The 27,974-nt window shown below is 40.3% G+C and overlaps 1 protein-coding gene across 4 annotated transcripts in view; it reads right to left on the reverse strand.

Moving 5' to 3' along the window:
- CTDSPL2 (CTD small phosphatase like 2) overlaps positions 1-27,974 on the reverse strand; it is an 85,979-nt gene that overhangs the window by 42,315 nt on the left and 15,690 nt on the right. Inside the window, exon 2 of one of the 4 annotated variants that reach the window (XM_066276610.1) lies at positions 21,233-21,465. The exons of the other annotated variants lie outside the window; for them this stretch is intronic. The gene's annotated coding sequence lies outside the window, so the exon portion shown is untranslated. The remainder of the gene's footprint in view (positions 1-21,232; positions 21,466-27,974) is intronic. 4 annotated transcript variants of the gene reach the window in all.

The raw sequence follows: 27,974 nt of genomic DNA on the forward strand, positions 1-27,974 counted from the left end.
CACATTCAAGGCACTGGGCTAGGAAATAATTAGTAAATAGTAAACAAGATAGGTAAAGTTTTTGCCCTCTAGAACTCAAATTGTAGTGAAAAAAACCCCTCTCCATGAATAAATCAATTCCACAAGCAGAATTCTAATAATCAACAATCATACAAGTGTAACATGAAGTTAAATCATTTTGCAGGATTGCATCTTATCATATTAATGATACTTTAAACTTTGAATCCCATTTAAAAAAATATATAAAGCAATCTATTTGAACTCTCTCATTTTATAGATGAGAATATTAATAATTGGCAAAACTGTTCCAAGACTTAGAAGTACTGTAGTTAGAATCTGTGAAACAGAACACAAAACTACTAAACTAGGAATTAAGAGATACGAATTCTAATCCTATACCTCAATCATAGTTAAGCAACAGTCACAACTCTTTTTTTTTCCACAACTCTTTTTTTCAGTTGTATAAAGACGACATTCATCTTACCATTCTGAGGCTCAAAATGAAAAAAGAAAAGACTATAAAGTATGGAGAACAATAAAACTACTCACAACAGTGAAATCATTCACAGAAAATCTAAGCATTCTACTCCTGAAGATGTAGAAATTCCTGGCAAAGGTTAGGGTATTTACTAATAATTAGCAGGCTTAAGAAGTGTCTTTACTAATTCAACATAATGGTCACAGAATAAAAGTCAAAAACACACATATATAAAAACTTTATACTACCATACCATACCACACCACACCACACTAATTGCTGTATCTACTTGAACAACAAACAAAAAAGCCCCAAAACCTCCAAACTCAAGGGATTCACCAGGAGTCCCAAAATATGTACCAAATAATTTATTCCCCATCACCAAATGATGCTCAGCTTTAACTGCTATCCCCAAATGAAATAAATATTGCTTTTTCTCCCAAAGAGTCAATGTTATTAACTTCTAAAGGGAGTTATCATTCAAGGCATGTATTATTTACTTAAAATAACCCTACTTACATTGCATAAATGTCTTAATTCCTTTTGTCTTCAGTTCAGCACTCCTTAGAAAATTCCAAAAAGTAAATTTTTCAAAAGGTTATTTTTAATCAATATATATCTTTATTATACACGGCTTAAGTGTCTGTTTGTCGCCGATAGCTTATTGATTGCTTGCGTAACTGTACTAGCCAATGGGGTGAAGTTGCCACGGCTGAACGCAAATTGAGCAATTGAGTGGGTCAGGGGGAAGGTGAACATTTGTTTGCATTGGCAATCATCTGTCTTACATAAAAACTACGTCTTAACGTAATTTCTTTTAAGAATGCCTCCTAGAAAATACAGCACTGGCCCTGGCCGGTTGGCTCAGCGGTAGAGCGTCGGCCTAGCGTGCGGAGGACCCGGGTTCGATTCCTGGCCAGGGCACATAGGAGAAGCATCCATTTGCTTCTCCACCCCTCCGCCGCGCTTTCCTCTCTGTCTCTCTCTTCCCCTCCCGCAGCCAAGGCTCCATGGGAGCAAAGATGGCCCGGGCGCTGGGCATGGCTCTGTGGCCTCTGCCTCAGGCGCTAGAGTGGCTCTGGTCGCAATATGGCGACGCCCAGGATGGGCAGAGCATCGCCCCCTGGTGGGCAGAGCACCGCCCCTGGTGGGCGTGCCGGGTGGATCCCGGTCGGGCGCATGCGGGAGTCTGTCTGACTGTCTCTCCCTGTTTCCAGCTTCAGAAAAATGAAAAAAAAAAATAAAAAAAAGAAAAAAGAAAAAAAAAAAAAAAAAGAAAATACAGCACTGAAGAGGAGAGAAAAGGAGCTAAAGCTGCACAAAAACGGCTTTCTCGACAAAAAGAAACCACTGAGCAGAGAAAGACAAGGCTTGCTTCAGTCGCAGAGCAAATGCGTCTTTCTTGGCAAAATGAGACTGATGAACATAGAGAAACAAGGCTTGCCTCAGATGCAAGACAAAAAAGCCTGTCTCGACAAAATGAGTCCCTTGAACAAAGGCAGGAGAGAAATGCAAAAAAACGACAGAGTAATGCTGACTGAAACTCAAAAAGGATTAAAAACAGTTTCAAACGGAGAAACTTTAATTTTTGAGCATTCCTCTGGTGACATGAATATTAAATGCGAACACTGTCAGTCCTTAAACTTCAAGTTAGAAACTAATCGATTTGACCGTGGCAAGAAAGGATTTTCTCAATGTTGCAAGTACAGAAACATTGTAGTTCCACTAATTGAGCGTCCTCGCTGCCTGCCCTGGGTAATTCAGTTTGAATTAGCAGACACCTTTGCACAAATCATTTTAATTACAATTTATAATATCTAGAACAGCAGTCATTTCGTATGACCGCCGGGCTTTCTAGTATATATATATTGGTAAGATAGAGAGAAAAGAGACAAACAGGAAGGGAGAGAGATGAGAAGCATCAACCCATAGTTGCAAAACATTAGTTGTTCATTGATTGCTTCTTCATATGTGCCTTGACTGGGGGCTCCAGCAGAGCTAGCAACCTTGGGCTCAAGCCAGTAACCATGGAGCTATATCTATAGTTAAACTCAAGCCAGTGACCCCACGCTCAAGCTGGCAACCTCCAGGTTTTGAACCTGGGTCCTCAGCGTCTCAGGTCAACACTCTATCCACTGTGCCACCACCTGGTCAGGCTTATAAATAATTTTTAAAAGTCTTTATATATATTACATAACATGCTAGATCATTCTGCACAGAGAAAATTAAGAAGGTTCTAGAAAGGAGGAGAAAAAAATCCTCCGAACTCAAAAATAATCAGTAGGTATTTTCTGGAAAGCAAGATAAGAATATGTAAAGAAAAAACCTGAAATGTTAAGGGATTTTGTCCATTTAAATAGTGAGTTGTAAAAGGTATAATTTTAGCTCTGAAAGGGGTAGAACAGTCATACCCTCACAAACTTTCAAAACAAATCATTCACACGCAAGTAAAACACTACTTTTAGGCCCTGGCAGGGTAGCCCAGTTGGTTAGAGCATTGTCCCCAATACTTCAAAGTTATGGATTTGATCCCTGGTCAGGATACATAGAAAAATCAATCAATGAATGCATAAATAAATGGAGCAACAAATCAATTCTTCTCAGTCTCTGTCTCTTCCTGTCTCTCTAAAAATCAATAAATAAAACAAAAAAATTAGAAATTAAAAAGCAAACTAAATCTAAAACAAGTGAAAGGAAGGAAATAAAATCAGAAATAAACCAAACAGCTAACTTAAAAGAAAAATAACAAAATCAATGAAGCTCAAAAGCTGGTTCTTTAAAAATATCAAAAAAACGGACAAACTTTTAGACTAGCCAAAAAAAAAAAAAAAAAAAAAGATAGAGAAGACTCAACCTATTATAATCAAGAATGAAAGAAGGAAAATTATTAACACCAACCTTGGCCTTGGATGGTAGCTCAACAGATAGAGTATTGGCATGGCACATGGACATCCTTGGTTTGATTCCCAGTCAGGCACACAAGAGAAGTGATCATCTGCTTCTCTCCCCTGCCCCTTTCCTCCTCCTCTCCCTAGCCCAGTGGTTCTCAAACTTTTTGAAGTTGGGGCGCATTTAAAATCCTACAAAAAATTGTAGGTGCACTATATACAAATTTCTGAGAAATATGTTCTAATAATTAAGTCAAATATTAAAGAAAAAATATAAAGTCCAAGCGTTCTTTTATGGTAATTAAAAAATAAATACGACAAAATTAAATTTATTCTGACATTAAAAAACAATTTTAAACTAAAATTTTAACATCACAGGCTATGAAATAGCAAATGAAAAGGAGAATTAACAAAAGACTGTTGAAATAACATACGACCTCCCTAGCCAATAGCTAACAGCCACATCAGCTTCTGTATAATGCTTGCTCAGCCTAGACAGCCACACTATAAAAAGGAGCCATTTTAGAAGCTCAGGGCTGCAGTGCTCCCTTGCGTGGGTTGCCTGCAGTCCCTGCGCAGGTTTGCAATAAAACTTATAAAATTCACTTTGGGTCTGCTGTGGTCTGTCTCCTGGGATGTAACACCGTGAACCAGCACAGCTAGTAATTCCAGGTCCTGAGTGGGAATGGTGTGAAATTAAGAAAATACGGGATCAGGAGGACCCTGTAATTGCTGCTGGCAAGAACAAACTGCACCCAAAAGCCCCATCTTGCTTTATTTATATGAAAAAGTGAGGCCATTAACAGATCTTAACTTTACACCAAACAAAGGATAGAAGAAACTTGCCTCCAGTCTTTCTGGGGAACATGAGCGTAGTGTAAACAATCCAGCACCACAGCTTAACAACAGCCTTTTGCAACCTAATCAGGCAAGTGAGGTAGGGGGTTGTGCAGACTGTCAGCTTACAGCCAATTCCCCACACCTCTGTACCCCAAAAATCTAAACTCCAAAAACCCTGTTCGTTTTTTGGTCCCCAACAGACATATATTTCTCTGGAATACCATAGGGAGCACCTGGAAATCTTCTAGGGTGCACTGGTGTACCATGACACACACTTTGAGAACCAATGCCCTAGCCCTTTCCTTCTTCTCTCCCTCTTCCTCTCCCAGAGTCAATGGCTCGATTGGTTGGAGTGTGGCCCCGGGCACTAAGGATGGCTTGGTTCCTCCAAACAGGTCAGCCTCCGGCGCTAAAAATACCTTGGTTCTTGCCCCCAGATGGGGTTGCCAGGTGGATCCCAGTCTGGGTCCGAATGGTAGTCTGCCTCATACAGACTCCTCTTCCCTCCTATCTCTCCTCTTCTCACCTAACACAAAAACAACAAGCCCTGGCCGGTTGGCTCAGTGGTAGAGCGTCAGCCTGGCGTGCGGAAGTCCTGGGTTCGATTCCCGGCCAGGGCACACAGAAGAAGCACCCATCTGCTTCTCTACCCCTCCCTCACTCCTTCCTCTCTTTCTCTCTCTTCCCTTCCCACAGCCGAGGCTCCATTGGAGCAAAGATGACCTCTGCCTCAGGCGCTAGAGTGGCTCTGGTCTGCCCCAAATGGGCAGAGCATCGCCCCCTGGTGGGTGTGCCGGGTGGATCCCGGTCGGGTGCATGCGGGAGTCTGTCTGGCTGCCTCCCGTTTCCAGCTTCGAAAAAATACAAAAAAAAACCTACCCCAAAAAACAAAACAAAAAACCCCACCAATTTTACAAAAAAAAAATTTGAGAGAATTTTATGAAGTGTACACCAACAAATTAGATAACCTAGATGAAATGGACAAATTGCTAGAAAGACACAACTATACTAGACTCAAGAAAAACCAGAAAATCTGAAAGACTCATAGCAAGTAAATATTAAATTAATAATAATAGTAAAGGTTCAACAATGAAAAGCCCAGGCCTAGATGACTTCACTACTGAGTTTTACCCAATGTTTAAAGAATACAAATCCTTCTCAAGATATTTCAAAAAACTGAGGAATATCTCCCAACTCAATCTATGAGGCCAGCATTATTCTGATATCAAAGTCAAACAAAGACAAAATTAGAAAAGGAAACTACAGGTTAATTATGCCTTTGGAACATATCCTCAACAAAATATTAGCAAACCAAATACAGCTTAATAAAAGGATTACACATCATGACCAAATGGGATTTATCTCCCAGGAAAGCAAGGGTAATTTAACATATGAAAACCAATCAATATAATATCTACCAATATAATACACCACATTAAAAAAATAAAGGGAAAAAATCCATATGATCATTTCATTTGATGCATAAGAAACATCTGATCAAACACAATACCCTTTCATAATAAAAACATCCAGCAAACTAGGAATAAAAAGAACTTCTTCAACCTTAATAAAGGCATGTAAGAAAAATCCACAGCTAATACCATATTTCATAATGAAAAACTAAATTCTTTATTTCTAAAATCAAAAATAAGATATCTATTCTTACCACTTCAACATTTTATGGGAAGTTCTAGCCATGCAATGAGGCAAGAAAAATAAAAGGGCCTGACCAGGTGGGGGTACAATGGAAGTGGAGAGAGCATCACACTGGGATGCTGAGATCCCAGGTTCCAAACCTCTAGGGTACCAGCTTGAGATTGGGCTCATCTGGCTTGAGCACGGGCTCACCAGCTTGAGTGCAGGGTCACTGGCTTCAGTGTGGGATCATAGACATGTCCCCATGGTCTCTGGCTTTAAGCCAAAGTTCAATGGTTTGAAGCCCAAAATTCAAAATTGCTGGCTTGAGCAAGGGGTTACTCACTCTGCTGTAGCCCCCCAGTCAAGGCACATATGAGAAAACAATCAATGAACAACTAAGGTGCCACAACGAAGAACTGATTCTTCTCATCTCTCTCCCTCTTCCTGTCTGTCTATCCCCATCTGTGCCTCTCTCTGTCTCTGTCAACAACAACAACAACAAAAATAGAGAAAGAAAGAAAAAGAAAATGAATCCATATTAGAAAGGAGAAAGACACAACTGGAAGATAATGGGAAGGCAGAGAAGCATAAGTCATATGCTTCAACAAGATAAATCCTCTGAGCCTGACTAGGCGGTAGCACAGTGGATAGTGCATCGGACTGGGATGCGGAGGACCGAGGTTCGAGACCCCGAGGTCACCAGCTTGAGCAGGGGCTTATCTGGTTTGAGCAAAAGCTCACCAGCTTGAACCCAAGGTCGCTGGCTCGAGCAAGGGGTTACTCAGTCTGCTGAAGGCCCGCGGTCAAGGCACATATGAGAAAGCAATCAATGAATAACTAGGTGTCACAACGCCCAATGAAAAACTAATAATTGATGCTTCTCATCTCTCCGTTCCTGTCTGTCTGTCCCTGTCTATCCCTCTCTCTGGGGGAGGGGGAAATATATATATATATATATATATAGAGAGAGAGAGAGAGAGAGAGAGAAAGAGAGAGAGAGAGAGAGAAATCCTCTGAAAAAGCCTTGAATGGCTTGACCAGGCGGTGGCACAGTGGATAGAGTATCGGACTGGGATGCGGAGGACCCAGGTTCACATATGAGAAAGCTATCAATGAACAACTAAGGTGTTGCAACGAAAAACTAATGATTGATGCTTCTCATCTCTCTCCGTTCCTATCTGTCTGTCCCTATCTATCCCTCTCTCTGACTCTGTCTCTGTAAAAAAAAAAAAAAAAAAGTCTTAGACGAAGCAGAAGCAATCAAAGTACTAGATGCAGAGTATAAAATAATGATTGTTAGTATGCTTAAGGATCTCAAAGCTACAATGGATGGAATTAATGAACATCTCAATAAAGAAACTGTAAGCATCAAAAAGAACACAGAAATCATAAAGAAGAACCAGACAGAAATGACAAATACAATATCAGAAATGAAGACTACACTAGAAGGACTTAAATACAGGATGGAAGAAGCAGAGGATCGAATCAGCCATTTAGAGGACAAGTGAAAGCACAGACGCAGAAAAGCAAAAAGTAAAGAGGATTAAAAAGTCTGAGGAAAGTCTAAGATAGCTCTGTGACAACACAAAGAGAAATAACATCCGCACTTTAAGAGTTACTTAAGAAGAGAAAGAACAAGGACTAGAGAAGCTCTCTGAAGAAATTATAGCTGAAAATTTCCCTAAATTGACGCAAGAAAGAGTCACACAAGTTCAAGAAGCAGAGAGAACCTCATTAAAAAAGAACCCAAAGAGACCCAGACCAAGACATATCATAATCAAAATACCAAAGCTAAGAGATAAAGAAAGAATATTAAAAGTTGTAAGAGAAAAACAGTCAATCACCTACAAAGGAACACTCATAAAGATGACATCCGACTTCTCAACAGAAACACTTGAGGCCAGACAGGATTGGCAAGAAATACTCAAAGTAATGCAGAACAAGAACCTACAATCAACACTTCTTTATCCAGCAAGACTATTGTTTAAAATTGAAGGAGAAATAAAAAGCTTCCCAGACCAAAAAAAAAAAACCTCAAGAAATTCATCACAACCAAAGCAATGCTTAAAGAAAATGTTGAGGGGCCTGCTGTAGACAGAACAAAGCAGGGGAAAAAATACATATAGTAAAAGAGGAATATAGATTTAAAATTGCAATAAACAACTACATATCAATAATAACCTTAAATGTAAATGGATTAAATGCTCCAATCAAAAGATATAGGATAGCTGAATGGATAAGAAAACAGGAATGATACATATGCTGTCTACAGGAGATGCACCTCAACACAAAAGATAAACATAGACTGATAGTAAAAGGATGGAAAAAAATATTTCACGCAAATAGAAATGAAAAAATAGCTGAGGTAGCAATACTTGTATCTGACGAAATAGACTTTAAAACAAAGACTATATAGTAAGGGATAAAGAAGGTCACTACATAATGATAAAGGGAGCAATCCAACAGGAAGAGATAACCATTATAAATAGTTATGCACCTAATATAGGAACACCTAAATATATAAAGCAGACTTTGATGGACATAAAGGGAGAGATCAACAGCAATATTATAATCCTAGGGGATTTCAATACCCCACTAACATCAACGAAAGATCCTCAAGAAAGAAAATTAACAAAGAAACAGCAGAATTAAAGGACACACTAGATCAACTGGATTTAATAGATATTTTCAGAACCTTTCACCCTAAAGCAGCAGAATATACATTCTTTTCAAGTGCACATGGTATATTCTCTAGGATACACCACGTATTAGGGTATAAAACGACTCTCAACAAATTTAAGAAGATTAAAACCATATCAAGCATATTCTCTGACCACAGTGGCATGAAACTAGAAATCAACTACAATAGAAAAACTGAAAATCACTCAAACACTTGAAAACTAAACAGCATGTTATTAAACAACAAATGGGTCAACAATAAGATCAAGGAAGAAATAAAAAACTTCCTTGAAACAAATGAAAATGAGCACACAACAACTCATAATCTGTGGGACACAGCAAAAGAAGTCCTGAAAGAGTCCTGAGATGTTCACAGCATTATAGGCATACGTTAAGAAGCAAGAATAAGTTAAAATAAACATCTTAATCCTACAACTAAAAGAACTAGAAAAAAGAACAGCAAGTAAAGCCTAGAGGAAGTAGAGGAAGGAAATAATAAAGATCAGAGCAGAAATAAATGACAGAGACTAAAGAAACAATACAGAGGATCAATGAAACCAAGAGCTGGTTCTTTGAAAAAGTAAACAAGATTGATGAACCCTTGGTAAGACTCACCAAGAAAAAAAGAGAAAGCACTCAAATAAGTAAAATTAGAAACCAGGGTGGAGAAGTAACAACGGACACAGCAGAAATACAAAGGATTCTTAGAAAATACTATGAAAGCCCTGGCTGGTTGGTTCAGTGGTAGAGTGTCAGCCTGGCGTGCAGGAGTCCTGGGTTCAATTCCCAGCCAAGGCACACAGGAGAAGCGCCCATCTGCTTCTCCACCCCTCCCCCTTTCCTTCCTCTCTGTCTCTCTCTTCCCCTCCCGCAGCCAAGACTTCAGTGGAGCAGAGTTTGCCCGGGCACTGAGGATGGCTCTATGGCCTCTGCCTCAGGCACTAGAATGGCTCTGGTTGCAACAGGGCAACACTCCAGATGGGCAGAGCATCACCCCCTGGTGGGCGTGCCGGGTAGATCTAGGTCGGGCACATGCAGGAGACTGTCTGACTGCCTCCCCGTTTCCAACTTCAGAAAAATACAAAAAAGAAAAAAAAATTAGACAACCTAGGTGAAACGGACAAATTCCTTGAAAAATATCTTTCAAAAATGAATCTGGAAGAATCAGAAAACCTAAAAAGACCGATTACAACAAATGAGATCAAAATAGTTATCAAAAAATTCCCAACAACAACAAAAAGCTCCCAACAAACAAAAGCCCTGGGCCAGATGGCTTCACTGGCAAATTCTACCAAACATTCAAAGAAGCACTAACTCCTATTCTTCTCAAGCCATTTCAAAAAATGTAAGAGGAGGGAAAACTTCCAAACTCCTTTTACGAGGCAAGCATAATTCTGATTCCAAAACCAGGCAAAGACAACACAAAGAAAGAAAACTATAGGCCAATATGCCTGATGAATTTAGATGCTAAAATTCTTAACAAAATATTAGCAAACCAGATTCAGCAATACATGAAAAAAATCATACATCATGATCAAGTGGGATTTCTGCTGGGGAGGCAAGGCTGGAGCAATACTCGCAAATCAATCGTAATTAATCACATAAACAAAAGGACAAAAACCACATGATAATATCAATAGATGCAGAAAAAGCATTCAATAAAATCCAGCACCTATTTATGATCAAAACTCTCAGCAAAGTGGGAATACAGGGAACATACCTCAACATGATAAAGGCCATCTATGACAAACCCACAGCCAGTATCATACTCAATGGGCAAAAGTTAAAAGCAATCCCCTTAAGATCAGGAACAAGGCAGAGGTGCCCCCTTTCACCACTCTTATTCAACATAGTTCTGGAAGTCCTAGCCACAGCAATCAGACAAGAAGAAGAAATAAAAGGCATCCAAATTGGAAAAGAAGAAGTAAAACTATTATTATTTGCTGATGATATGACATTGTACATAGAAAACCCTCAAGCTGCAGTCAAGAAACTACTGGACCTGATAAATAAATTCAGCAAGGTTTCAGGATATAAAATTAATACTCAGAAATCAGAGGCATTTTTATACACTAACAATGATCTGTCTCAAAGAGCAATTAAGAAAACAATCCCCTTCAGTATTGCAACAACAAGAAAAATAAAATACCTAGGAATAAATATACCCAAGGAGATAAAACATTGATAAAAGAAATCAAGGAAGATACAAACAAGTGGAAGCACATACATACCGTGTTCATGGCTAGGAAGAATAAACATCATTAAAATGTCCGTATTACCCAAAGCAATTTATAAATTCAATGGAATTCCTATTAAAATACCAATGACATACTTCAAAGATATAGAACAAATATTCCAAAAATTCATGTGGAACCAAGAAAGAACACAAATAGCCTCAGCAATCTTGAAAAAGAAGAATAAAGTGGGTGGTATCACACTTCCGATATCAAACTATACTACAAGGCCATTATACTCAAAACAGCTTGATACTGGCATAAGAACAGGCACATAGATCAATGGAACAGAACAGAGAACCCAGAAATAAACCCATAGCTCTATGGACAACTGATATTTGACAAAGGAGGTAAGAGCATATATTGGTGTAAAGACAGCCTCTTCAACAAACGGTGTTGGGAAAATTGGACATCTACCTGCAAAAAAAATGAAACAAGACCACCAACTTACACCATTCACAAAATAAACTCAAAATGGATAAAAGACTTAAAGGTAAGTCATGAAACCATAAGCATCCTAGAGGAAAACAAAGGCAGTAAGTTCTCCGACATCACTTGCAGCAATATATAAGATATTTGCAGATTTATCTCCACGCACAAGGGAAATATGGACAGGATAAACAAATGGGACTGTATCAAACTAAAAAGCTTTTGCACAGCTAAAGACAATATGAACAAAATAAAAAGGCAAACCACACAATGAGAGAGCATATTCAACAATATGTCTAGTAAGGGGTTAATAACCAAAATTTATAAAGAACTTGTAAAACTCAACACCAGGAAAATAAACAGTCCAATCAAAAAATGGGCAAAAGAAATAAAGAGACACTTCTCCAAAGAGGACATACAGATGGTCAATAGGCATATGAAAAAATGCTCAACATCACTAATCATTAGAGAAGTGCAAATTAAAACCACAATGAGATATCACCTCACACCAGTCAGAATGGCGCTCATCAACAAAACAACACAGAAGAAGCGCTGGCGAGGATGTGGAGAAAGGGGAACCCTCCTGCACTGCTGGTGGGAATGCTGGCTGGTGCAGCCACTGTGGAAAACAGTATGGAGATTCCTCAAAAAATTAAAAATCATGGCCCTGGCCGGTTGGCTCAGTGGTAGAGCGTTGGCCTGGCGTGCAGAAGTCCCGGGTTCAATTCCCGGCCAGGGCACACAGGAGAAGCGCCCATCTGCTTCTCTACCCCTCCCCCTCTCCTTCCTCTCTGTCTCTCTCTTCCCCTCCTGCAGCGAGGCTCCATTGGAGCAAAGATGGCCCAGGCACTGGGGATGGCTCCTTGGCCTCTGCCCCAGGCGCTAAAGTGGCTCTGGTCGCAACAGAGCGACGCCCCGGAGGGGCAGAGCATCGCCCCCTGGTGGGCAGAGCGTCGCCCCCTGGTGGGCAGAACGTGCCCCCTGGTTGGCATGCCAGGTAGATCCTGGTCGGGCACATGCGGGAGTCTGTCTGACTGTCTCTCCCCATTTCCAGCTTCAGAAAAATACAAAAAAATAAATAAATTAAAAATAAAAAAATCAAACTGCCTTTTGACCCAGCCATCTCACTTGAACATATCAACGAATCAAAAGGAGAAATGCACCCCCATGTTTATGGCAGCATTGTTTGCAATAGCCAAGATCTGAAAACAGCCATAGTGTCCGTCTGTGGATGAGTAGATTAAAAAGCAGTGGTACATATACACAATGGAATACTATGGGGCCATGAAAAAGAAGGAAATATTACCTTTTGCAACAACATGGATGGACCTGGAAACTATTATGTCAAGTGAAAGAGCCAGGCAGAGAAAGAAAAATATCATATGACCTCACTCATCTGAAGAATCTGAGGAACAATATGAACTGAGGAACGGAATAAAGACAGAGGCGGGATCAAAGGATCCAGAAGGAAAGCGGACAGAGGGAAAGGGGATGATAGGGTGATAGGATGGGATGAGGGCAGAAAAGCAAATCCTGAAGTGAAGAGGGGAGGGCATTACGAGGAGGGGGACAGGGAGATGTATTGGGGAACATGGGGGAAGGGAGGATATATTCAGGAAGACATTAGAATCTATGTAAACATGATAAATAAAAATAAATAAATAAAAGGAGAAAGTGGCTCTGGTTGGTAGGCTCAGTCGGTTGTCGTCTGAGTCTGACCAGGTGGTGGCGCAGTGGATAGAGCATCGGACTAAGATGCAGAGAACCCAGGTTCGAGACCCGAGGTCTCCAGCTTGAGCACGGACTCATCTGGTTTGAGCAAAAAGCTCACCAGCTTGGACCCAAGGTTGCTCGCTTGAGCAAGGGGTTATCCAGAGGTCCCCAAACTTTTTACACAGGGGGTCAGTTCACTATCCCTCACACCGTTGTTGGACCGGACTATAAAAAAAAACTATGGCCTGACCTGTGGTGGTGCAGTGGATAAAGCGTCAACCTGGAAATGCTGAGGTCGCCAGTTCAAAACCTTGGTCTTGCCTGGTCAAGGCACATATGGGAGTTGATGCTTCCAGCTCCTCTCCCCTGTCTCTCTCTCCTTTCTCTGTCTCTCTCTCTCTCCCTCTCTCTCTCCTCTCTAAAATAAATAAATAAAATAAAATTTAAAAAAAAAACAAAAACTATGAACAAATCTCTATGCACACTACACATATCTTATTTTAAAGTAAAAGAACAAAACGGGAACAAATACAATATTTAAAATAAAGAACAAGTAAATTTAAATCAACAAACTGACCAGTATTTCAGTGGGAACTATGGGCCTGCTTTTGGCTAATGAGATGGTCAATGTCCGGTTCCATATTTGTCACTGCTAGCTGTAACAAGTGATATGACGCACTTCCAGAGTCGTGACGCGTGCGTCCCCCATCACTGGAAGTAGTACTGTACGTGAGCGACGCTGCACTTTGCGGCACTGACACATACAGTATTCCACATACATCATGCATCCTGTGCTCTTCTCACTGACAACCAATGAAAGAGGTGCCCCTTCCGGAAGTGCAGCGGGGACTGGAAGTGCTGGCGGGGGCCAGATAAATGGCCTCAGAGGGCCGCATGCAGCCAGTGGGCCATAGTTTGGGGACCCCTGGGTTACTCGGTCTGCTGTAGCCCCATGGTCAAGGCACATATGAGAGAGCAATCAATGAACAACTAAGGTGCCACAACGAAAGACTGATGATTGATGCTTCTCATCTCTCCGTTCCTGTCTGTCTGTCCCTGTCTGTCCCTCTCTCTGACTCTCTGTCTCTGTAAAAAAAAAAAAAAAAGAGAGAGAGAGAGAGAGAGAGTCATCTGAAACAAGGTTGTAGGTTCAATCCTTGGTCAGGGCACAAATAAGAAGCAATCAATGAACACATGACTGAGTGGAAGAGCAAATGAATGCTTCCCTTTCCCTCTTCCCTTCCTCTCTCTCTCTCCCTAAAAATCAATCAATAAATTAAAAAAATTAAGCCCTGGCTGGATAAGTTGGTTGTGGAGTGTTGTCCTGGAGTGCAGAGGTTGCCAGTTCAGTTTCCAAGTCAGGGCATATACAGAAATAGCTAGATGCTCCTGTCTCTCTCTCCCTGCCTTCCTCAAAAAACCAAAATATAAAAAATAAAATAAAGGAAAAAAGTAAAACAATCTCTTTGCAGAAGGCATGATCTTGTATATAAACTAACCATAATGCCTGACCTATGGTGGCACAGTGGATAGTGTCGACCTGAAATGTTGAGGTCACCGGTTCAAAGCCCCAGGGGCTTGCTTAATCAAGGCATGTACAAGAAGTACCTACTACAAGTTGATGTTTCCTGCTCCTACCCACCCCTTTCTCTCTCTCTCCTCTCTCCGCAAAAAACAAACCAATAAATAAAATCTTAAAAAAAAATAACCATAAGATCATAAACCAGATAAACTCCATATAAATTTATTTTCTACTAACCAAAAGACAACAGTAAGAAATCAAAAGTTGCCCGACCAAGTGGTAGCGCAATGGATAGAGCATTGGCTTGGGATGCTAAGGACCCAAGTTCAAAACCCCAAGGTCACCAGCTTGAGCTCAGGTTCACCAGTCTGAGCGTGAGCTCATAAACATGACCCCATGGTCACTGGCTTGAAGCCCATGGTTGCTGATTCAGCTGGAGCACCGCCCCCCCCCATCAAGGTACATATGAGAAAGCAATCAATGAACAACTAAGGTGCCACAACTATGACTTGATGCTTCTCACCTCTCTCCCTCTCCCCACAAAAATCAAAAGTCAAGCAACAAATGCAATATTATTCACAAAATATTTATATCTCACAAAGTACATGTATGCTGAATATATAAGGAAATCATGAAACAGAAAAACTAGCCAACAGAAAAAATGGGCAAAAGATATGAAATGACACTTTATAAAAACTAGATGATTGTATACAAGAATATGAAATGATACTTAATATTATCACTGAGAAAGAAGTATATGTTAAAAAATCACAATAGCACACTACTCAACATCTACTTGAATGGCAAAAATGAAAAAAACTGACAACAAATGGTAGCAAGGAACTCTCATAATCTGCTGATGGAAATATAAGGTTTTTGGTAAAAGTTAAGCAATTGCTAATAAACAACACTAAGCCCTTTGATACAGTAAGTTCACTTCTAAGTTTTTATCCAATTGAAATGTAAACATCGTCCACAACACACTTTTACAAAATGGTTCCTGACAGCTTTATTTATTTACAACAGCCTCAAACTGGAAAAAACATAAATGCCCAGCAACAGACAGATGAATATGGTGTTTTATACAGTGGAATAATCAGAAACAGAAAGCAACAATCACTAATATCAACAACATGAAAGAATCTCACAGACACTATGCTGAGCAATGGCAGACCTAAGAGCACATATTTGATGACACCATTAAACAAATTCTATCAAGGGCAAAAATAATCTAAGAAGAAAAGTATCACAATAGAAGCTGCATTGGGAAAGGAAATGTCCTAAACTGCAATAGGGGTGTGGATCTGTTGGTCAAAACTTTAACAGCTAAAATCAATGAGTTTCAAAGTATGCAAATTTTATACCCAAATAAACACCTGTAAAAAATTCTTCAGAACAATAACTACCAACCAGGCAGGAGGAAGTTGGGAATGAGTGGGGTATAGATGCCACTAGAAAAACAAAATGTTAACAACTACTGAAAGTAAGCAATGGTTATATGGGGATTAATAATACCATTCTGTTTACTTTTTACATATATTTGGTATTTTCCATTAAAAAACAACAACTAAAAACCAACCTTGACTTGCATGACCTGTGGTGGCACAGTGGATAAAGTGTTGACCTGGAATGCTGAGGTTGCCAGTTCGAAACCCTGGGCTTGCCTGGTCAAGACACATACAGGAGTTGATGCTTCCTGCTCCTCCCCCCTTTCTCTCTCTAAAAACACAAACAAAACAAAAACCCTATCTTGAACCAAACTTTCTTTAGGAAAACAGGTTTCACATTAAAAAGCTACAGAAGCCCTGGCTGGTTGGTACAGTGGATAAGAGTATTGGCCCTGTGTATTTACATGCCGGTTTAATTCCCAGTCAGGGCACACAAGAGAAGCGACCATCTGCTTCTCTCCCACAGCCAGTGGCTCATTTGGTTCGAGTGTCTGTCAGGGTGCTGAGTATGGTCTGAGCAGAAGCCTCAGGAACTAAAAATAGCTCAGTTGATTCAAGCACGACCCCAGCCAGGGGTTGCCGGGTGGATCCCAGTAGGGGCATGCATATGCAGGAGTCTGTCTCACTCTCTCCCTTCCTCTCACTTAAAAAAACAAAAACAAAAACAAAACAAACAAACAAAAAACGTAACAGAAATTAGATCAGAAACTATACAGTTATCATAGGAAAATAAGAGAACCAGAATAAAATTCCTAACTTCCTACAGACAGTAAATTACAAAAGATTTGCCCACAAAAACAGATTACAACTATAAACTACTGTTTCCAAGGAAGCTTAAAAACACTAATACAAGAACAAATTTAACCAAGATTTGGAGTAGGGGTGAAAGGAGGGGTATGAAGTGGCAGAACTCAGTAAAAAATTAAAAAGCAAAGAAAAAAATCATTTCAGAAACAAAGTAAAAAAGAAGGAATAAAAGTAAGCACAACAGATAAAAGGAATATTTGTAAAAATTTTAAAAATGAGGCTTCAAGAGAAACTGATTAAATATTAAAGTTCAAAGATTAGATATTAAAAACTGTAACAAGAAAACTCCCAGAAATAGAAGAAGTTTAAAACCATGTACAGAACCTGACAAGGAAGTGGCGCAGTGGATAGAGGATCAACCTGGGACGCAGAGGACCAGGTTCGAAACCCTGAGGTTGCTGGCTTGAGTGTAGGATCATAGACATGACCCCATCACCAGCTTGAGCCCAGTCACTGGCTTGAGCAAAGGGTCACCGGCTCAGCTGGAGCCTCATGGTCAAGGTACATATGAGAAAGCAATCAATGAACAACTAAGGAGCTACAATGAAGAACTGATGCTTGTCATCTCTCTCCCTTCCTGCCTGTCCTTTGCTCACACCTGCTCTCTCTCTCTCTCTCTCTTTCTCTCTCTCTCTCTCTCTCTGTTAAAAACAAACAAAAACCATGTACTGAGACAGACCTGAGAGCTGCAACCCAGATGACAAATATCAAGACACAGTCTAGTGTGAATTACTAGAACTTTACTGAACTTTAGAAAAAGAGGAAAAAAAGCCTTTGGGCATTTAGGGAGATGTAGGCAGACATTTTCTTATAGACCCAAACAGTAAATATTTTTAGTCCTGCACACCATAGGGTGAAAGTTATATGAAATTCAAATACCAGTGTCCAGAGTTGTCTATAGCAATGTATAGCAAAAGCAGCCAAAGACAATATGTAAATATTCTGCTCACAAAAATTAGGGGATACTTCAAAATGAATATGAAGCAATAAAATATTCCCTAATTTTTGTGAGAAGAATTAGGGGATATTTCAAAATGAATGCAAAGTGATAAAATATCCCCTAATTTTTGTGAGCAGTGTAAATGGGCATGGCTAAGTATAATAAAATTGTGATTACAGCCTGACCAGGAAGTGGCGCAGTGGATAGAGCATCGGACTGGGATGCAGAGGACCCAGGTTCGAGACCCCGAGGTCCCCAGCTTGAGTGCGGACTCATCTGGTTTGAGCAAAGCTCACCAGTTTGGACTCAAGGTCGCGGGCTCGAGCAAGGGGTTACTTGGTCTGCTGAAGGCCCATGGTCAAGGCACATATGAGAAAGCAATCAATGAACAACTAAGGTGTAGCAATGAAAAACTAATGACTGATGCTTCTCATCTCTCTCTGTTCCTGTCTGTCTGTCCCTATCTATCTCTCTGACTCTCTCACTGTCTCTGTAAAAAAAAAAAATTAAATTAAAATAAAATTGTGATTACAATAAACAGTAATTCAAATTGTGATTACAATGAACAGTAATTCACAGACTCACAGATCCCTAACCTAGGCACGCACTAAATAACTTTATAATGACAAGAAAAATAGACTATTCTAGGCCTGACCTGGGGTGGCACAGAGGGTAAAACATCAACCTGGAATGCAGTGCTTGCCTGGCCAAGGCATATACGAGAAGCAACTATCAGTTGATGCTTCCTGCTTCTCCCCCTGCCTTTCTTTCTCTCTCTCCCCTTTCTGAAAATCAATTAAAAATAAAAAAATAATAGACTATTCTAAATTTTTCAATAGCAACACTTTATGCCAGAAGAAAAATGGGGTAACATATTTCAAATTTAAAAAATCAAGGAAAGAACATGTACACCAAGGATTTTCAATCCAACAAGAATAATAATTTATTGGCCCTGCATCAGCCCAGCGTGTGAATGTTCCTGGTTCGATTCCCGGTCAGGGCACACAAAAGCGCCCAACTACTTCTCCACCCCTCCCCTTCTCGATTCTTTCTCTCTCTCTCTCTCTCTCTTTTCTCCTCCCCTCCTGAAGCCATGGCTCGACTGGAGCGAGTTGGCACCAGGCACTGAGGATGGCTCCATGGCCTCCGCATCAGGTGCTAAAAAATGACTCCCGTGAAACAGAACAAGGGCCCCAAATGGGCAGAGCATCGCCCCCTAGTGGGCTTGCCAGGTGGATCCCGGTCAGGGCACATGTGGGATCTGTCTCTACCTTCCCTCCTCTCACTAAATAAAAAAATAATTTACAAGAATAATGGCTACAATGAGAAGCAATCAATGAACAAATAAAGTGCCGCAACTATGAGTTGATGCTTCCTATCTCTCTGCCTTCCTGTTTCTGTCATTCTCTACTTTGCTAAAAATAATAATGGCCACAGACAAGTTTTTATCAATATGCAAGAACTCTGGAAATATTGTGCCAATGGGATCCTTCCTAAAAAAATCTAATAGAGCACTTCAGAAAACCAAATTGACTACAGCTACTACATAAAAACTAATGGTGAGCATCAAGTACAGAATATAGTTACTAATACAACTAAAATAAAATGAAGTTTGAAAGGGAGAGAGTATAATATGTAAGGGCTATACTCTCTGACAATGGAAATATAGATTCAACTATTTAGAAGTGAGGAATGAACAGGGACAGCACAGGGAAAAAAAGTGTGTATAAGGCATCAGTAATCAAACATAGTGAAAGTGCTGGCATCGCTATTTTGAGACTGTTGTGAGATAAATCTAATTAATACTTAGACTTCTCTTTTTTTTTTTTTTTAAACTGAGAGGAGGGGATATGGACTCTTAAGAGCATGCACTCCAACCAGGATCCACCCAGCAATCCCCATCTGGGGCCCGATGCTCAAATCAATCGAGCTATCCTCAGCACCTGAGGCTTACGCTCAGACCAATCGAGCCACTGGCTGCAAGAGGGGGAGAGAAGAGGGGAAGAGAAGCAGATGGTTGATTCTCACGTGTGCCCTGACCAGGGATCAAACCCTGGACATCGGTACACCAAGCCGATGCTCTATCCAGTGAGCCAACTGGCCAGGGCCAATATTTAAGATTTCTAATCCAAGTCTGTCATGCACAGTAGAGACTAATAAGTCCTAAATCACCCACATAGTCTTGGCTAACCCTGTGACTGCATATATGAACACAGCAGATACGAAATGGACCAGTGGAAAATAAAATCTGGGATAGACTAAAAAAAGGTATGATCTTTGAATGTGCACCCCACAAAAATCCACAGGCAGAGGAAGAAGCTTTACTACACAAGATGTTTGGGCACAATACATATCCAATCATTAGCTGAACCACAAAACTATGCAGACACAGGGGTATACTCTAGTATGCCAAGCTTAAAAAAAATTTTTTTTTAAGGGCTGCATACTGCAGGGAGACAGATGCAGAGATTTTGCCTGTAGAAATGACTCAACAACCTTCAAGGGAAAAACTTCTGAATCCACAGTGGCTACAATGTTATCTAAAAAGCCAGTTTTCAACAAAAAATTATGAGATAAGCAAAGGAACAGAAAAATATGACCCAAATGAGAGAGTGGGGGGAATACAGTGAATATGTATTATGTACCAGACTTACAACAACTCTAGGAGAAGCATAGGTTAAGTATTCAATCTACGTTAAGACAAAATTCACTCTTGATCCCTTACAAGTTTAAGGAATTTCTATTTCTGGTGGCCATACCTAGCCTTTTCTTATTATAAAATATATATTATTAAAATTTTTAAGTATTTTTTAAATTTACTGATTTTAGACAGAGGAAGGGGGGGGGGGAGAAACATCAATTTGTTGTTCCATTTTTTTATGCATTCATTGGTTGATTCCTGTATGTACCGTGACCAGGGATCAAATCTGCAACCTTGGTATACTGAGATAATGCTATAAACAGCTGAGCTACCCAGCCAAGGCCCATTGTTAGAAAATTTTAAAAGCACAGAAATATATGAAAAAAAACTCACATAATTCCTCAATCCAGAAGTGATTAAAATGAGGTTATATATTACTTGACTTGCTTAAATATGTATAAACAATTTTTGTGTGTGTGTGTGTGTGTGTGTGTGTGTGTGTATTTTTCTGAAGCTGGAAACGGGGAGAGACAGTCAGACAGACTTCCGCATGCGCCCGACCGGGATCCACCTGGCACGCCCACCAGGGGGCGACGCTCTGCACACCAGGGGGCGATGCTCTGCCTCTCTGGGGCATGGCTCTGTTGCGACCAGAGCCGCTCTAGCGCCTGGGGCAGAGGCCAAGGAGCCATCCCCAGCACCCGGGCCATCTTTGCTCCAATGGAGCCTCCCTGCGGGAGCGGAAGAGAGAGACAGAGAGGAAGGAGAGGGGGAGGGGTGGAGAAGCAGATGGGCGCTTCTCCTGTGTGCCCTGGCCGGGAATCGAACCCGGGACTTCTGCACGCCAGGCCGACGCTCTGCCACTGAGCCAACCAGCCAGGGCCTGTATAAACATTTTAATCAATAGTTTGAATTACACTACATGCAGAATGGTAGACTTATTTGTACCCCCTTTTATTACTATGAACTCCTTACCTCTGGTCTTTTAAAAATCTGAAAACAATTTTTTTTTTTTTGGTTTTATTTATTGATGACACAGAGAAAAGAGGAGGAGGTAGGGATTGAGGCGTATCCACTCATAGTTGCTTCACTGTAGTTGTTCATTGGTCGCTTATAGGTGCCTTGACACAGCAAGCCCAAGGTTTGGAACTGACGACCTCAGCCTTCCAAGTTGAAGCTTTATCCACTGCATCACCCAGAGGCCAGGCCTGAAAACATTTTTTTGATGGTCACCTAATATTCCAATATACAGATAAGCGTTCTATAATTTATGTACTTACTGATTGACCTGTTAAAAATGAAGTTGTTCATAATTTCTCACTAAAATCACCTCAAATTTAATAATTCTGTACATAAACTTTAGTCCATAGTTCTGACTCTTAAGACACTATCTTTTTTTTTTTTTCCCCAGAGACAGAGAGAGAGTCAGAGAGAGGGATAGATAGGGACAGACAAACTGGAACAAAGAGAGATGAGAAGCATCAGTCATTAGTTTTTCATTGCAACACCTTAGTTGTTCATTGATTGCTCTCTCATATGTGCCTTGACCATGGGCCTTCAGCAGACCGAGTAACCCCCTTGCTCGAGCCAGCGACTCTGGGTCCAAGCTGATGAGCTTTGCTCAAACCAGATGAGCCCGCGCTCAAGCTGGCAACCTCGGGGTTTCGAACCTGGGTCCTCCGCATCCCAGTCCGATGCTCTATCCACTGCGCTACCGCCTGGTCACGCAAGACAGTTTCTTAGAAGTAAATTTATTAGGTCAAAGATTATTAATATTTGGTAGTATCTCTAGGAATATTAACACACTGCTATTTGGAAAGAAGGTTTCATGTTCATAGCTAAATCATGTACATCAGAATTAATTTTTAAATTTTTTGCCAACTGAAAGTAAATATTATTTTAAATTGTAGTCATAACTAGTAAAACTAAATGCTTTAATTAATTTATAGGCTACCTCTATTTCCTATTCTGTTAAGTGCCTGGGAAATCTCCTTTCCTCATTTTTTTCTAAGAATCTACAACACTCAAGTTGAAACAGACTATAGTTTAACCATTCCAACCAAAGAAGAAATCCCTCAGATAGCATCATATCTAACAGTAACTCTGAATCTACTTAAATAATTAAAGAGACATGAAACTCACTACTTCATACTGCAAATATTTAAAAATGTTAAGAGTTTTAACCAAAAAAATCTTTTCAACAGAACTGAATAAAACCTGTAAATATGTACTACTAATTCCCTTACTTTAAAAAAAAAAAAATTCTAAGAAGAATTTAACTCTAGCAACTTGGTTAAGCATAACTTCTTGTTTTAAACCCAAGGTTTTAAAAATTTTTTCATTTTAACACTTAAGAACAGATATTATATAACTTTCTTTTGTTTAATTTACAAAGTGTAGATATTTGCTTTATTTCTACCTGAACTTTCCAAAATAATGGGACTATAGGTAATACTTTAAATATTTGATAAATTTATGGCACTTCCTGCAAATTACTAAAACTCTAAAATAAAGGCTTAAATGCTCATGCCTACCGAAACACTAAAACACAATCCAAGTATACTACACTACACCAAAGCAACGTGTTAAAAATATCGACACTTGCCTGACCAGGTAGTGGCGCAGTGGATAGAGCATCGGACTGGGATGCAGAGGACCCGGGTTGGAGACCCTGAGGTCACCAGCTTGAGTGTGGGCTCATCTGGTTTGAGGAAAAGCCCACCAGCTTGAACCCAAGGTCGCTGGCTCCAGCAAGGGGTTACTCGGTCTGCTGAAGGCCCGCGGTCAAGGCACATATGAGAAAGCAATCCATGAACAACTAAGGTGTTGCAACGCGCAACGAAAAACTAATGATTGATGCTTCTCATCTCTCTCCATTCCTGTCTGTCTGTCCCTGTCTATCCCTCTCTCTGACTCGCTCTCTGTCTCTGTAAAAAATTAAAAAAAAAAATTTTTTTTAATTAAAAAAAAAGTATCGACACTTCAGAAAACCAACCCTCAGCCCTGGCTGGGTAGCTCAGTTGGTTAGAGCATCACCCTGATATGGCAAGGCTGAGGATTCGATTTCTGGCCATGGTACAGACAAGAAGCAACCAATGAATGCATAAATAAGTGGAACAACAAATCTCTTTCTCTTTCTTCCTTCCTTCCACTCTTTCTCTAAAAATAAATAAATAAAATTTTTAAAAAAGAGAACTAATGCCTGACCTGTGGTGGCGCAATGGATAAAGCATCGACCTGGAAATGCTGAGGTCGCCGGTTCGAAACCCTGGGCTTGCCTGGTCAAGGCACATATGGGAGTTGATGCTTCCAGCACCTCCCCCCTCCTCTCTCTCTGTCTCTCTCTCCTCTCTCTCTGTCTCTCACCCTCTCTCTCTCCTCTCTAAAAATGAATAAATTAAAAAAAAAGAGAACCTCAACCTACTCTTTCAAAGGTAAAGTATCGATTTTAACCACATTTATCTGAACACAAAAAAGGGTAAAGGATATATAACCAACAGCTGTCCTTTGTTAACAACTAGTGCAAGGCACTGTCTTAAGTGCTTTTATAGTTGGTACCCAACTTACAATGGTTTAACTTAAATTTTTTTTACTTTTCACTGGTGCTAAAGTGATATGTATTAGTAGAAACTGTACTGCAGCCCGTCCTGTAGTGGTACAGTTGATAAAGCATTGACCTAGAACACTGAAGTCCCTGGTTCGACATCCTGGGCTTGCCTGGTCAAGGCACATATGGGAGTTGATGCTTCCTGCTCCTCCCACCCCCTTCTTTCCCCTCTCTAAATGAATAAAATGTAAAAAATCTAAAAAAAAAGTATTTAAAAAAGAAACTACTGCAAATTTTGAATATTCACTGTTTGCCAGGCTAGCAACATGCAGCAGTAGCTAACCACAGCTCCCAATCATGTGATAATGAGGGTAAATGACTGATAAATTTACAACCATTCTATACCCATACAACCATTGTTTTCCAACCTGTGGTGGCAAATAAAGCATAGACCTGGAATGCTGAGGTCACTAGCTCAAAACTCTGGACATGACTGGTCAAGTCAGTTACAGGAAGCAACTACTATAAGCTGATACTTCCTGCTTCTCCCCTTTCTTTTTTTCTCTCTCTCTCTCTTCTCTTTGAAAAAAAAAAAAAAAAGGTTTTATTTCTACAACCACTGTTTTTCACTTTCAAATACAGTATTCAAAAAATTACAAGATATTCAACACTATGTTATAAAATCGGCTTTGTGTAGGCTAATGTTCTGAGCACATTTAAGGTAGGTTAGGCTAAACTCCGATATTTGGCAGGTTAGTTGTGTTAAATGCATTTTGAATTAATGATATTTTCAATTATGATGGGTTTATTGGGACATAATCTCATTGTGAGTCAAGAATAATCTGGCCTGACCTGTGGTGGCACAGTGGATAAAGTGTCGACCTGGGAATGCTGAGGTCACCGGTTCGAAACCCTGGGCTTGCCTGGTCAAGGCACATATGGGAGTTGATGCTTCCAGCTCCTCCCCCCTTCTCTCTCTCTCTCTCTCTCCTCTCTCTCTCTCTCCCTCTCCTCTCTAAAAAAAAAAAAAAATGAATAAAAAAAATAAAAAAAGAATAATCTGTAATAAATTATTTCATTTAATATTTCAACAACATAACGAACTGTCCATTATTTTCATTTTATGACTGAGAAAAATGAGGTGAAGACAGAAGAAGTACTCTGTAATAATTTCTGAATATCATCAATAAAAATAACTGGCAAGCCTGACCTGTGGTGGGGCAGTGGGATAGAGCATCGACCTGGAACACTGAGGTTGCCAGTTCGAAGCCTTGGGCTTGCCTGGTCAAGGCACATATGGGAGTTGATGCTTCCTGCTCCTCCCCCTTCTCTCTCTCTCCCCTCTCTCTAAAAATCAATAAATAAAATATTTTTTAAAAAAATAACTGGCAATGTAAAAACAGTATTTATCACCAATAAAAAATTTTTTATTTTTGTGACAGAGATAGACAGAGAGAGGGGCAGACAGGAAGGGAAGAATCAATTCTTCTTTGTGGCTCCTTAGTCGCCTTTGCTGTTCATTCACTGCTTTCTCATATGCGCCTTGACGGGAGGGGTGCTACATCAGAGGGAGTGACCCTTTGATCAAACCAGCAACCTGGGGCTCAAACTGGTGAGCCTTGCTAAAACCAAATGAGCTCGCGCTCAAGCTGGCGACCTCGGGGTTTTGAACCTGGGTCCTCCGCATCCCGGTCCTACGCTCTATCTACTACGCCACCACCTGGTCAGGCTAAAAAAATTTTAACTAATTAAAAAGTTACTGAAAGTTCTAATTTCCCATTTCCCTTTAAAGTTTGTTTTTTACTTCTACTTTTTCTAAACAGTCATTCACAATGGGTGATTTTCCTGTGGAAAAACAAGGACAACCTGCAAACAACTGTGTTTATAAACTGGCATTTAGGAATGCAAAATCAAACTTCCCCTAAAACAAATATTACAAATGGGGGTTAAGAGTTTGCGGATGAAAAAGGGGCCACACACTTAAGCTGACAAGCTCAGGGAAAGCCTGCATGGTAGCCTTGCAAACTCGGGGACCTAGAGTAAACACACAGGATGGTCTGACATTAAAACTTTTTAACTAAAAGCAGTATATGGTGGGTAGTCATGTCCTGGGAGTTATTCTCTATCTGAAGGAAGGTCAATGTTTGCTTTGAAGCCTGTCAGTTGCTTCTTGCATCTGCAATAATGTACCTGATAACATGCCTTTGAGATGTGAGGATAAGCTTCTTTTTCTGCCCTGAGGGCAGGCATCCTACCAACCAGAGCAGGAACCAACAAACCCTTTCGTTGTTATTATCAAGTTAATTAACTTGCCCTTCTTGTGCCTCCCTATGTTAGAGAGGTTTTAGTGTATACATTTTCACTTTTATCCAATCCCAGAGATTTCCCTGCTTTGCTTTCTAGTGCCTCCCTAATCTATCACCAATCAATTTCATGTAATCCTCTCCTACTTATTCCCCTTTGATTCTAATATAGGTATATAAAATAAATGATGAAACTGCCATTTGCCAGAGCACTTGCTCAATCTGTTGAAACTCTGCTTCCAGGCAGTTGTCGACAGTTTGGCTCAAATAAACTCATAAAAGTTTTTATAGGTTTGGAAGTTGTTTTATGTTGACAAGTTCCAGGGCAGCTCCTATGCCATATTTTTACCCATAATATAACTAAAAAAGAAAAGTCTAGAACCTAAACCATTATACAAACAATGTAAAACACTATATTCCATATCTCAACATTAGGCCTATCTGTACCCATATTAAAACTATAGAACTCTAGTGATGGGAAAAACTTGATATCCAAGGCAAAAAAAAAGAAAAAGGAGGGGAGGGGAGGGGAGGGGAGGGAAGGGGAGGGGAGGGGAGGGGAGGGGAGGGGAGGGGAGGGGAGGGGAGGGGAGGGGAGGGGAGGGGAGGGGAGGGGAGGGGAGGGGAGGGGAGGGGAGGGGAGGGGAGGGGAGGGGAGAAAAAAAGAGCCTGACTTGTGGTGGCATAATGGATAAAGCATCAGCCTGGAATGTTGAGATTGGGCTTGCCTGGTCAAGGCACATACAAGAGCAACTACTAGAGTTGATTCTTCCAGCTCCTCTCCTCCCCCCTTTCTCTCTCTCTTTCTCTCTCTCCTCTAAAAATCAACAAATAAAATCTAAGAAAGAAAGGAAGGGATGAAGGGATAGGAGGAATTGGAGGGAGGGTGGGAGGGAAGAAAAAGGAGAAGGAAAAGGAAAGGAAAGAGGGAAGGAAAGGAGGGAGGAAAGGAAGGAAGGAAAGGAAGAAAAAGAAAACTGTAAGCCCAAATAGCTTCATTGGAGAATCCTACCAAATGTCTTTTTATTATTATTCATTTTAGAAAGAGGAGAGAAAGAGAGAAGGGGAAGGAGCAGGAGGCATCAACTCCCATAAGTGTCTTGACTGAGCAAACCCAGGGTTTTGAACCAGTGACCTCAGCATTCCAGGTCAACGCTTTATCCACTGCAGTCACCACAGGTCAGGCCACAAATGTCTTTAAAAAAAAATTCTACACACTCTTCTAAAAAATAGAAGGAAACACTTATCAACTCATTTTTATTAAGTCAGCATTACCATGATACCAAAACCAAAGACAATACATATTAACTGGGCAAAGTACTGGATAGAAATTACCTACATAACACCTGCAATAACCTAATTACCCTAACTTAAAATATAAAGGGAAGAATTTTTTTTAAATCTTTTTTTTTAATTTATCTTACAGAGGACAGGGAGAGACAGAGAGAGAGAGAGAGAGAAGAGAGACAGAGAGAGAGAAGGGGGGAGGAGCTGGAAGCATCAACTCCCATATGTGCCTTGACCAGGCAAGCCCAGGGTTTCGAACCGGCGACCTCAGCATTTCCACGTCAACGCTTTATCCACTGCGCCACCACAGGTCAGGCGGGAAGAGTTTTAAACATACATATACAGCTTTGTCTTGGTAATCCTACTAGTCATGTTAAAATTTAACACATCCTCTAGGTTCTTCAGAGCTCCATTACTAGCTAAATTCTTTTCTATTATTAGTAATAATAGAATAAAACAGGTAGGTAAAGAACAGAAAATGACTACCCTAGGGGAATAAATCTACTAATGAATGAAAATGATAAAATTTAAGTAGATTACAATACAAAACAAACAAATGGTGGCAATAACATTTTAAAGC

The sequence above is a fragment of the Saccopteryx bilineata genome, chromosome 4 (genome assembly GCF_036850765.1).
Source record: "Saccopteryx bilineata isolate mSacBil1 chromosome 4, mSacBil1_pri_phased_curated, whole genome shotgun sequence".
NCBI classification, from domain to species: Eukaryota; Metazoa; Chordata; class Mammalia; order Chiroptera; family Emballonuridae; genus Saccopteryx; species Saccopteryx bilineata.